Genomic DNA, 12854 nt, shown 5'->3' with positions numbered 1-12854 from the left:
AGGATATTTCCGTGGAGGTGCTCTCAAAGGTGGTGTATTGTACTGAGGTTTCTTGTTCTATCTCTTCTCGTTCTGTTATTTGTTGTTCTGTTTTTTCTTGTTGTTGTTTGGGCTCTTCTTTGTGTTTTTCGTTTCTATGGAGTTTGGACATGTATTGTTGGTATGTTAGGTTGAGTCTTTTGTATACCGGGCTTCGTTTGTTGTGTCCGTCTCTGTCTGTTTCTTTGATTGGAGTTTTTGGTTTTTTCGTTTTCTTGTCTTTTGGTTTGTCTGTCTGTTTCTTTACTTTAGTTTTTTCTACCTGTTTCTTGGTTCTGTTGATGTTGTATTTGTCTCGTATAATTTTCTTCCTTTTTGTGTGGATGATCTTGTTTTCGTTTCTTTGTAGACAGAGACGGACACAAAAAACGAAGCCCGGTATACAAAAGACTCAACCTAACATACCAACAATACATGTCCAAACTCCATAGAAACGAAAAACACAAAGAAGAGCCCAAACAACAACAAGAAAAAACAGAACAACAAATAACAGAACGAGAAGAGATAGAACAAGAAACCTCAGTACAAGACACCACCTTTGAGAGCACCTCCACGGAAATATCCTTCTCCATACACGAAATAGACGAAGATCAACATTACGCCCGCCTAGCAAGAGCATCGCTAGGATTAGGGTGGGACAACAGCAGCATAACCAGCACACTGTACAATACCGAGAACAACCAAAGAAAAGAGCACACAACCCTGAAGACAGACACAAGCCGAAACTCAGATGAGGAATACACCGAGTTAGACGATACACCATCAATCAACCCCACACCGATCCTCGACCTAACCCCAATCACCACAAGCCCGACACCAAGAAATCCACCAACAACAGATACCGAGACACCTGAAGATCAAGAAGCAACGACATCCGAGAAACAACAAGAAGACACACAAGAAAAACAAGTTACAATACACACCCTTTTTTTAGAGAAGAATCGGGGCACCAAACCCCCGAACATCAGACAAAGCAAAAGAACAAAAACCCACCCAAAAAAACACGAAGAGGCTGCAGAGGCGGGGACAAACAGCAAAAAACAGAGGAAAACCAACCACAAGGGACGAAGATAGGGAAAGGTATCTTCAACCTAAATGAGCAAGAAATATCAATAGAACACATAATACTCGACAAGGGCCTCAAGTTCGCACCCACAAACAAGCTGAACAAATTCCAGACCTACTTGGACTTACACAACTTCGCACGCAAACTCTCATTAAGGAAATTCTTCACCAACATAACACCAGTCGAAATAAAAAACCAAGGACCTCACAAACACACCAATCTTAAGCCCCCCTCAAACTTCTACCCCAGCCACGTCAATGGACCACAAGTTAACGCATTTGTCAAAATGGTAGAAAAGGACCTGGAACTATTACAACCAAAAAAGAAAAAGAACACAAACAATCTAACAAAGAAAGAACTGACAGCGCTACAAGAACTACAAGACAACAAATCACTAATCATCAAACCAGCAGACAAAGGAGGAGGGACAGTAATACTAAACAAATCAGATTACCTGGAAGAAGCACACAGGATCCTAAACGATGCAAACACATATACCAAACTAGATACGGATCCAACACAATCATACAAAAAACTGCTGGACACCCACCTACAAAAGGGACTAAACGAAGGAATACTAAACCAACAGGAATTCAAGTTCATTCAAAACAATCATCTAATCATCCCAGTATTCTATTACCTACCAAAAGTCCACAAAAATCCAGAACACCCACCAGGAAGACCAATAATCTCTGGAATATCATCACTCACGTCAAACCTATCAGAATACCTAGATACCATCTTGCAACCCTATGTACAAAAACAGAAATCCTACCTGAGAGACACAACGGACACACTAAACAGACTCAAAGACATCGAGTGGAAAGAAGACCTATGGTTGGGAACATCAGACATCACCTCCCTATATTCAGTCATCAATCACGACCAAGGAGCAGCTAGCATCAGGTACCACCTCGAACAAGATCAATCCATCAACAAAGAATACCGAGACTTCATCATATCCAGCATCACATTCATCTTACAGCACAACTATGTTTGGTTCGAGAACCAATTCTATAAACAGACAACCGGGACCGCAATGGGTACGAAATTTGCACCAAGTTATGCAAACCTATTTATGAGCTGGTGGGAGGACCAATACATATGGAATGAGCACGACTTCAGAGAGAACCTCCTCCTGTGGGCAAGGTATATCGACGATATTGTGTTTATCTGGAAGGGCAGCGAAGCATCACTACAAACATTTCTAGAATACATCAACAAAAACAACAGCAACTTAAAATTCACCACTGAATACAGCAAATCACAAGTCAACTTCTTGGACCTACAGATATTCATCGACGAAGCAAAAATACAAACAAAAACCTACAGAAAAACAGTGGACGTCAACAGCTTCATACTCACAACAAGCGGACACCATCCCCAATGGCTACAAACAATTACAAAAAGCCAATACTTAAGACTACGCCGCAACTGCTCCAGAACATCTGATTTCAAAACCCAAAGTGAAGAACTGACATTGCAATTCAAAGAAAAAGAATACACACAAAAACACCTGGAGAAAACACTGAAAGAAATAGAATCAATTGAAAGAGAAGAACTACTGAAATACAAGACAAAAACAGACTACAGCAAAGAAACAACAGAACCCCTCTTCATCACAAACTTCTCCGAACAATCAACCGACATACAAAAAATCATCAAGAAACACTGGCCGCTTCTAAGAGAAGACGAACTACTAAAGGAACACATCAAAGACCGACCAAAGGTTGTATTTAGGAAAGCACCAAACCTAAAGAACAAACTAGTCCACAGCTACATCCCCCCCACAGCAAGTAAACAGACCACCATTGACAACACCGACCCAGTGAAAGGCTTCTACTACTGCGGAAACTGCACAGGATGCACACAAAACAAAAAACGGAGCACAAAACCGACCACCAACTTTACATCGACCACCACAGGGAAACAATACCCCATCAAAGAAAGAATCACATGTAACGACAAAGGAATAATCTATCTCTTACAGTGCCCCTGCAACAAACAATACATTGGAAGGACCACCAGACCTTTGAAAAACCGCCTGTATGAACACATCAGAAACATAAGAAATGGCTACGAAGACCACAATCTATCCAAACACTACAAGGACTTCCACGACAGCAACCCTAAATCCCTAACATTCATAGGAATAGAAAAAATCAAACCAGATTGGAGAGGAGGAAACTACACCCTGCGCATTAACACAAAAGAACTAAAATGGATGTACGAATTGAAAACACTCAACCCAAGAGGCCTGAACCTCGACAATGAAAGAAATAATAAACACAAAAAAAAAAAAAATAAAGAATACCGACTCAACCTATCGACACAACCAACGGTCGACACAGCAGCAAAACACCAGCAACAAACCAACCAGCAAATACAACACCCCAACAGATAAAACAAAAAGGACCCTAAACACAACAGTAGCAGCCACCTGTCGACACAAGCAGATGTCAGAAATCTGTCGGCACACCGGCAGAAACTCACCACCAAAAGAAGCACCAGCAAAAAGTGATTGACAGCCCAACAGGAACAATCACAACCGACCACTCAGAAGCAAGATCAAACAACCAATGAGAAAGAGACAAACACGAAACCTCCCACCAAACTCCCGCCCACCTCTAATAAAGACAGCCTCATGGAGCACACTCTGCAAACTCCCTAGAAGAAGGCCCATCCAAAGGCCGAAACGCGTTGGAGAGAGAGACACCAAGGAACCAAAAAGCACCCACAATCCACAGCCTTCCCAAGAACCCTGAAGAAGAAAAAAAAACCCACCCCTTCACCAGCCAGGGGCCTGCACAAATCAACAACAGCAGAGAAAGATTGGAACAGCCGGCAAACATCACCCGCAGTGATCCGAGACCCCCAACTGACGGCATCACAAAGAGCGAGGACACGGAGAAGACCAAACAGCTGAAGAACACCGGCGGGTGCAGAGACTCGCAGCACGGGCATAACGGAGAGGGAGTAGGTGAGTAGGCACTCTGTCGGCAGGAGAGCGCAGCGGCAGGTGGCTAATCAGCGCCAACCGCTCCTGCCTCCCTGTCAGAAGAACCACGCTAGACCGAACAGGAGTGACAGACAGCGCAGCAACCTGGACGGCGAACGGCGCTGAACTGTCACCCTGAAGAGGAACGGCATAAGGTTCCTCCGGACCAACCACCGCCAACCCCCAACCCGCTAGTGCACCGCTACCACCCACAGACCTGACATCCACCCGCAGACCTGACGCCAGGAAAACGGTCGACACGAACAACAGACAACACGAGAATACCAGCACCCCCTGACCAGCACGGGGAACCTGTAGATTCAAATCTACCGGGACGAGCAACAACATCCCCGCAAGGCAGCCCATCTCCGTTCCAGGACGCCCCCATCCACCTTCCTGCAGACCCCCTGTGCACCCCCACCTACACCGCCCAATACCCCTCACATACAGAAATATACATCTGCATTTATATGATTGCATTTATGAATCTGCATAGATGTGTTTGCATTTGTTAATCTGTACGTTTATCCTAATCCCCATTTCATTGTTTTATTTATTAGTAACAATATCTGTGGATACTAACACTGTATAAACCTATCTGTGAAAGCATTTGAATGGATAAGAGCGTGGTTGCAGGACAGAAAACAGAGAGTTGTAGTAAACGGAGTACAGTCAAAGGAGGGAAAGGTTACAAGTGGAGTACCCCAGGGATCTGTACTTGGACCGGTGCTTTTTAATATCTTTATTGGTGATATTGCAAATGGAATTGAGGGTAAAATGTGCCTTTTTGCAGATGACACAAAGGTATGCAACAGGGTAGACACACCAGGAGGGGTAAAACAAATGATTGAGGATCTAGGCAGATTAGAGAAATGGTCAAGAGAATGGCAATTACAGTTTAATGCCAAAAAATGCAAAATCATGCACTTGGGTCTCAGAAATCCAAAGACTCAATATAGTATAAATGGCACTATAATGTAAACTACTGAGGAAGAGAGGGATCTAGGTGTCACTATTTCAGGGGACTTAAAAGCAGGTAGGCAATGTAACAAAGCAATGAAGAAGGAAAGTCAGATGCTTGGTTGCATAGGGAGAGGTATCAGCAGTAGAAAGAAAGAAGTAATAATGCCACTGTATAGGTCATTGGTACGACCTCACCTAGAGTATTGTGTTCAGTTCTGGAGGCCATATCTCCAGAAGAATATAAATACATTAGAGACTGTACAAAGAAGAGCAACTAAAATGGTGCATGGCCTACATCACAAAACGTACCAGCAGTGTTGCAAGTAAGGGGGTACGGCGTGGTACGGAGTACCTGTAAGAAATATGTTGCAGGTACGCAGTACCACTTACCCCCTGATCCACTGTCAATTCTATTTTTATTTTAAGTCTAAATATAATGCATCCGCAGCCCGCCCACCCAGCGTTATGATTGGTGCTGTATGCAGCTACCGGCTACAGCTGATTTAGCCTGTCACACTGACAGTCATCAGCGGTGCCGACAGCATGAAGAGCAGGTTCCACAATTGTAAGCACAAGCTGAACGGCTCTCCCCCAAGCAAGAGCCAACCCACCCCCAGTCATTCCCTGTATCTCATTCCCTGTCTCCTGATGCCACACCACTATTGTCATTTAGTCACTCCTCTAGCTTTGTGTGACCACGCCCCCTCATGACACATGGTCACGCCCATTTTTTTGGTGGAAGCTATCAGTACCACCAAGAAAAAATTTTTACTTGCACCACTGCGTACCAGGAAAGACTAAAAGATCTTAATATGTATACTTTAGAGCAGAGAAGGGAAAGGGGGGACATGATAGAAACTTTCAAATATATCAAGGGCTTTAACAAGGTACAGGTGGGAGACATTCTTCACAGGAAGAGGAGCAACAGAACATGAGGACCTGCACTGAAACTAGAGGGAGGAAGATTCAGGGGAAATGCGAGGAAGAATTTTTTCACAGAAAGAGTAGTAGATAAGTGGAATAGCCTCCCAACAGTGGTGGTAGACGCAAATACAGTAGTACAATTTAAACATGCTTGGGATAAGCATATTGATATCCTTACAAAAAAATAAGGATCAAATATGGTTTGAGGTAACATGTTTAAAAAAAGGGGCAGACTAGATGGGCCAAGTGGTTCTTATCTGCCGTCAAATTCTATGTTTCTATGTTTCTATTTGGAATGCATACAATGTTCACATTTATTCATGAGTAAAGTTACAATATTCTTCAAAATAGACCAGAGTTTCCAGTCATCATTTGTTCATATACATCACACCAGCAAAAAGGACTATAGGGGCAGAGCGCGGCACCACTACCCTCTTCTGCATTTATCAAAACTAGCCGTGCCAGGTCAAACAGCTGGTGCCGCCGCTAGCAACGAACAAAGCACAGTGCGCAGGTTACCCCCAAGTATCTAAAAATAAAAATAAAAAACTGCTATTCTTTATTTTATTTGAGGGATGGATATGGCTGTTGCCTAAATAATTTGTGCTGATTATCAGAGCGGTCAAGTGATGGGTGAATACAAAGCACCATGGTCTGTCTGGGGGCTGTGCTGCTAACAAGGAACAGCCACACCTCCATGACAGCGTGGCCATTGATCGTGAAATATATTATATATTAATTTACAGGTTTTTTTTATATAGCATGATATTCTGTTGGGCTATATAACAGTGATAAAGCAAACTGGGTAGTAACAGACAGACGAAGAGATAGGAGGGTCCTGCTCGTAAGCTTACAATCTATATGGAAAACCAAAGGCTTTCTCAGGTGGGCAAAACAATGTGCATTGCAGGTGGGGAAAATGTAACATGTGCAGTGAGAGCACCGTTCACAGGGGGCGATTCCTGCTAGCCTACATGCTGAGCTAGGCAGGCTGGAGAAATCACCCTTGTGGTTCCCAGTGGCTAGATCACCCATACACATGTAGCGATGTATGGACAATCTGTGCTAACCAGTGTTCTCTGATTAGAACACTGGCGATCTGACTAGATCTTGACTACATGTAGTTATGATCTAGTCAGGGGTTGGCACATCATCACAGCTTGAGGGCATACACACGGAGCGATCCGTGTTTAATTTCTAATCGATCTAGACCAGGGGTACTCAAACTATTTGCTCTGGGACCCCATCAGTCAATAAAAATAATTGCAAGACCCCAGTAAGTTACTACAGAAGGCCATCATATCACATGTGCAGTCAGCAGACAGCACATACATGGCAGCATTGTGGACACATAAAATGATGGGAGGAGTCTAAAATAACAGACAACTCAACAGAGAATCACTGACTGAGATTAGAAAAGTCATCAGCCTGATGGCCAGCAACATGGAGTCGCGACCCCATGCTGAGAACCGCTGATCTAGACATATTGCTTAAAAATAGGGTGTATGCTCCCGTAGATTAGATTTGGGTGGACTGTGTTCAAACAGAAATCTAAATTGCAGTGCAAAAATAAAGCAGTCAGTATTTACCTTGCACAGAAACAAGAACTCACTCAAATCTACTCTCTATGACAGTGGTTCCCAAACTTTTTGAATTGCGGCACCCTTAAGTCTCCGAATATTTTTCACGGCACCCCTAGGCCAAAAGTTGGTTACTAATTTCACAAACAAATATTAAGTAGTTGTGATTTAAATGTTTTCGGTACTCTTTACCTAGAAGGGCGCCCGTCGCGGGCATCGCGGGTACATTTATGTATGGCCGCGACGCGACCGACGCGATGCCCGCGATTTCCCATTGAAACCAATGTTAAACATGGAAATCGTGTCGGTCGCGTCGCGGCCGGCCATAAATGTACCCGCGATGCCCGCGAAGCGATGCTCCCGATTTCCCATAGGAATCAATGTTAAAAGGCGCGATGGACCCGATTTTACTGTTAAATGGCTCAATCCACCCGATTTGGCCATAGGAATCAATGTTAAATGGGCCACAGAGCACATTAACCCTTAAGTGTCCCCCCAAATTTTTAACGCCACCCCACGATCCACGCCAACCCGAAGCGTGGCGAGCGCAGCGAGCCCGCGAGGGGCGGCGGTACGCGTCCTCCAACCTTTTCATGCCCTACTATCCACTAGGGCGTGGTGTGAGAATATAATAGTGTGGCGAGCGCAGCGAGCCACCGAGCCCAAAGCGTGGCGAGCGCAGCGAGCCCCGCGAGGGGACGCGGATACCTTCACAGTTATGCGCGTCCCCTCGCGTGCTTCACAGGTGTCCGTGGCGAGGCGGACACCTGTGAAGCCCGCGAGGGGACGCGTCTACCTGTGAAGGTATCCGCGTCCCCTCGCGGGGCTCGCTGCGCTCGCCACACTATTATATTCTCACACCACGCCCTAGTGGATAGTAGGGCATGAAAAGGTCGGAGGACGCGTACCGCCGCCCCTCGCGGGCTCGCTGCGCTCGCCACGCTTCGGGTTGGCGTGGATCGTGGGGTGGCGTTAAAAATTTTGGGGGACATTTAAGGGTTAATTTGGCCTATTTGGCCCCAAATCGGGTCCATTGAGGCATTTAACAGTAAAATCGCGGTCAATCTGCCGTTTTAACATTGTTCCCTATGGGAAAATCGCGGTGATCGCGGTCATCGCGGGCATCGCGGCCATCCCGATTTACCCGCGATGACCGCGATTTTTACCCCCGACGACCGCGATTTCTATCGCTGGCGCCGTTCTAGGTAAAGAGTACCATGTTTTCCTTAGGTCCAGTTATGTGTTGAGAAACATGATTCATTTCTGAATATTCCACATATTCCTAATTGGAAGCCACAAGCACTGTTTTTGCCTATTTCATTGGCCATAAATAACTTGAATTGGTTCTGGACCACCAACGTGAGGCACCCCTGCAAGTGCTCCAAGGCACCCCAGGGAGCCTAGGCGCACAGTTTGAGAACCACTGCTCTATGAACATGTTACATCTGCCCCACCTACAGTGCACATGGTCTTGCCCATTTGAGAAAGATAAAGTGGAGGGTGATAAACCACCAACCAATCAGCTCCTAACTGTCATTTTTCAAACACAGCCTGTAGTATGGCAGTTTGTAGCTGATGGTTTATCACTTTCCATTTGATCAATTTTCAAGCTAAATACATCTGGCCCAAACAGAAATAAAGGACCATCCATCAGCTGTTAACTGTCATCAGCTGTTTTCGAGAAATGGCATTTAGGAGCTGAATGGCTTTATCTCTTCATCGCCCTACACCTTTTAAAGCTTATTACATTTGTCTTATTTTCCCTTCCGTGACTTACAAAAAGGTGTCTTCAGTATTCCCAACAGGATGTGGCCACGCCCACCTTGGGGAGGCACAGATTTCCCTGCAGCAATAATGATTATTATAGGTCAGCAAAAGCAAAACTGCCCAGGACTGTGTGTTCATGGAACATTTATGTAAAAAAAATATTCTGGATCACTACAAAAAAAATAAATGAAATTTCTGTAACCACTGGCAACCAAACATTCCATTTTCCTAAACTGAACTTGAAAAATGACAGTTACAAGCAGTTTAATTCATATGGCGTACTATATCATCTCATGGTACATATCATGACGCATAAACCCCTTTATAAAATCTGTCCATTTGATGCTTGCTTTTTATATAAATGACATATTCCAGGAGCTGTGCTGTGAGGGACTGACTGGCAGCACAGTACTGAATGTTTTGCAGACAAGCAGAAACTTTTTTGTTACCTTACCTCTAAGCAATATGAAATAGGTTTCGGTACTACCTAAAGCTGATACAAGGTTTCGTCAGTTTCCATACTTTGGATAAATCTTTATCTGCTTATTTTATGCATATCTAAACATGTTTTTTTCCTTTTTCAGGAACTAGGTATAAAAACACAAAAAGCCACTAGTAAAAAAAAGGTGGTGATACTGTTGCGTACCATGTAGTAACCACAAGAATTCTTCAGCAGGGGCATAAGAAAGCTTTTAGGTTGGGGGACCAAGATATAATATCAGTTTGGAACCCCTAGCATCCAGTCACCTTAGAAATTTAGTTAGTATAGAAGAATATATATATATATATCGGGATATTGGAGTCGGCACTCCTGGTTGCATCAGTTGGTAATACCTCTGGTGCCTCTCTGCATGTGCAAGCACACGATATATACGAAGGAGCTGTTGATGGCACTCAGAGGATATTTCAAATGAAACACGGGACACATATAGTAGACATACTTTTATTAGCCTCTTTCGTCAGGAGGCTAATAAAAGCCTCAGAAACGTTGACCACACCGACTGGGGTGTAGAGTCTTTATTACCGCCGTAAATCTCCGGAGTGCCGGCCCAGGCACTGACAGTGTCTCATTGCTTCATGTTTCTATGGATGGCAAGGTCACCGGGAGCTGCTGATTGGTATCCAGAGTGCCGGACATAAAGAGTCCACTATGTATATATATATATATATATATATATATATATATATATATATATATTTATGCAGGGCTATTTTTCAGCAGGCTCCAGCAGGAACTGAGGCCCTTATTCTAGTTCACTCTTTCTGACAAAATATTTCTTAGATGGACAAAACCATGTCCATCTAGTTGGATGGAAGTTGGTCTAGTGCAGGTGTGACCAAAGTGTGGCCATCCAGCTGTTGTGAATCTACATGTCCCAGCATGCCTTGCCATAGTTTTAGCATTCTCTAAAAGCAAAACTGTGGCAAGGCATGATGTGACTTGTAGTTTCACAACAGCTGGAGGGCCATAGTTTGGCATGGTATAGTGCAGGCATGTCCAACGTTGGCCCTCCAGATGTTTTGAAACTACACATCCCAGCATGCTTTGCAATAGTTTTAGCATTCTCTAATAGCAAAACTGTGGCAAAGCATGCTGGGAAGTGTAGTTTCACAACATCTGGAGGGCCAACGTTGGACATGCCTGGTCTAGTGTATGGCCAGCTGTAGAGAAGTGGATATAATTATTAGAAAAAAACATCACTTTTTTGCTTGTGATATGTAACGTTAAACAGTGCCACAAGTCTGCTTGGAATCAGTTTGGTCTTCATGTCATAGAACAGAGCTTCTGACCTGGATACACTGTTAAGGTGTTAGTTACTAAAGTAGATCAAAAGGGAAAACAACAACATATTTGAATGTGTTATTGAATGTGTTATAGTGTAAACTATATTGGTTCAGCGAGACTATTCTGACACCCATGTAAAATTTCCATTCAGGTAACTGCATTTATCAAAAATATTTGTGGCTAAATCTTTGGGGATTAGCTGCAAATATTAAGTAACACCCTAATGTACCAAAGGGGACCGCAGCAGGAATCTCCAATCCCTGCTGCGATCTCAATGCACCGCCACCGGCCGCATCCCCTATAGGTTTCTATAGGGGATGAAAAGGTGCCCGATGTATCAACATCGGGCAGCCCGTCTTTGCATCCCTGGGCTATTGCCATTGCTATTGTCATTATTTTTATGGTCTGATGGGGTCCCAGAGAAAATAGTTTGAGGACCCCTGTGTTAGAGCATATGCGATAATTATGTATGCGATGGGTGGCGTAGGGGGGCGGAGCTGGGCTGCGGATGTAAGAACATCCCGCCCCAAATCTCTCACTTTCTAAATCTTTCATCCTATTAAATTTCACCCTGTGTTTTGAACTGCAGTAATTTAAATATAATCTGGGACTTTTATGCAAATAATCTCTTGACAATAGTTCTGCTGTAAAGTTTGTTCCTCATGTTTATAATTTTCTTTAAATATAAATAAAATCAGGCTTGAAAAAGCAGTCTGTCACCCAAGTCAGCACAATGCAATCTATTTTGAGATACAGCATCATTGCAGCAAAACATGACTTTCTGAAACTGTTCCGCAACATCATTTATCCTTGTGAAAGGCATGGCTGCAGCTTCACTGAAAGTTTTCTGTTGTTGTTGTTTTATTAAGGCGATCTGATCTATATATTGGTGCTTTGGCCAGATGCACCAAGCTTCAAAAAGTGATAAAGTTTGTCCCGTGATAAACAACCAGCCAATAAGCTCCTAGCGGTCATGTTACAGGCTGGGTTTGAAAAAATGAGCTGATTGGATGGTGGTTTACATCTCTCTACTTTAGCTCGTTTTGAAACTTTGGGCCTGATTCAGACCCGTTCGCTAGGCAGCGTATAGTCACTCACCATCGAATGATTTCACCAGCCTTTGCTCTGAAAAGTAATACTTTTCAAATGTACGCTATCCACCGAATTGGGGCTGGGCGCTGACATAATGTGACATACATCAGACGCCCACCCCAAGCAGGCATGGACATGCCCAGCATTTCTATGGATGCTCATATAAAATTTTGGCTGGTCCACTGCATCCGCCCCCTGACAGCCCCCTGTCCGCTCATCCTGGTGCGAGTGTGAATCTATGCACAGATGGGACATACTCAAAATGTCTACATTTACAATTCATAATGTCAACAGCTCTGATGGAGGGTCCCAAGGACTGTTTGGGTTTCCAATCACCTCCACCTGTAACAACTCTCCTCACTACCACTGGCCATGTCCCACCATGTCTGAGATTTTGTCAGCCCAGGGCATACAGTACTCACTGCCAGAAGCTCTGTTGACCACCAGACCTGAAAAAATTTCTAGAGCCTCTGTACCTGCCTTTCCAGGTAAGTCACAGCCAGGGTCCTAAAGAGTGTAGTGTGGTCTGTGTGGAATACAGGGCGGAATGCTCAGGGTGTGTGGGGCACATAATCTACCCAACAGCCACTGACTGAGGGAGAGATGTCATAATGCACCAGCCAATCAACTCTCAACTGT

The sequence above is a fragment of the Crinia signifera genome, chromosome 2 (genome assembly GCF_055691185.1).
Source record: "Crinia signifera chromosome 2, ASM5569118v1, whole genome shotgun sequence".
NCBI classification, from domain to species: domain Eukaryota; kingdom Metazoa; phylum Chordata; class Amphibia; order Anura; family Myobatrachidae; genus Crinia; species Crinia signifera.
Note: the sequence above shows the minus strand (reverse complement) of the source record.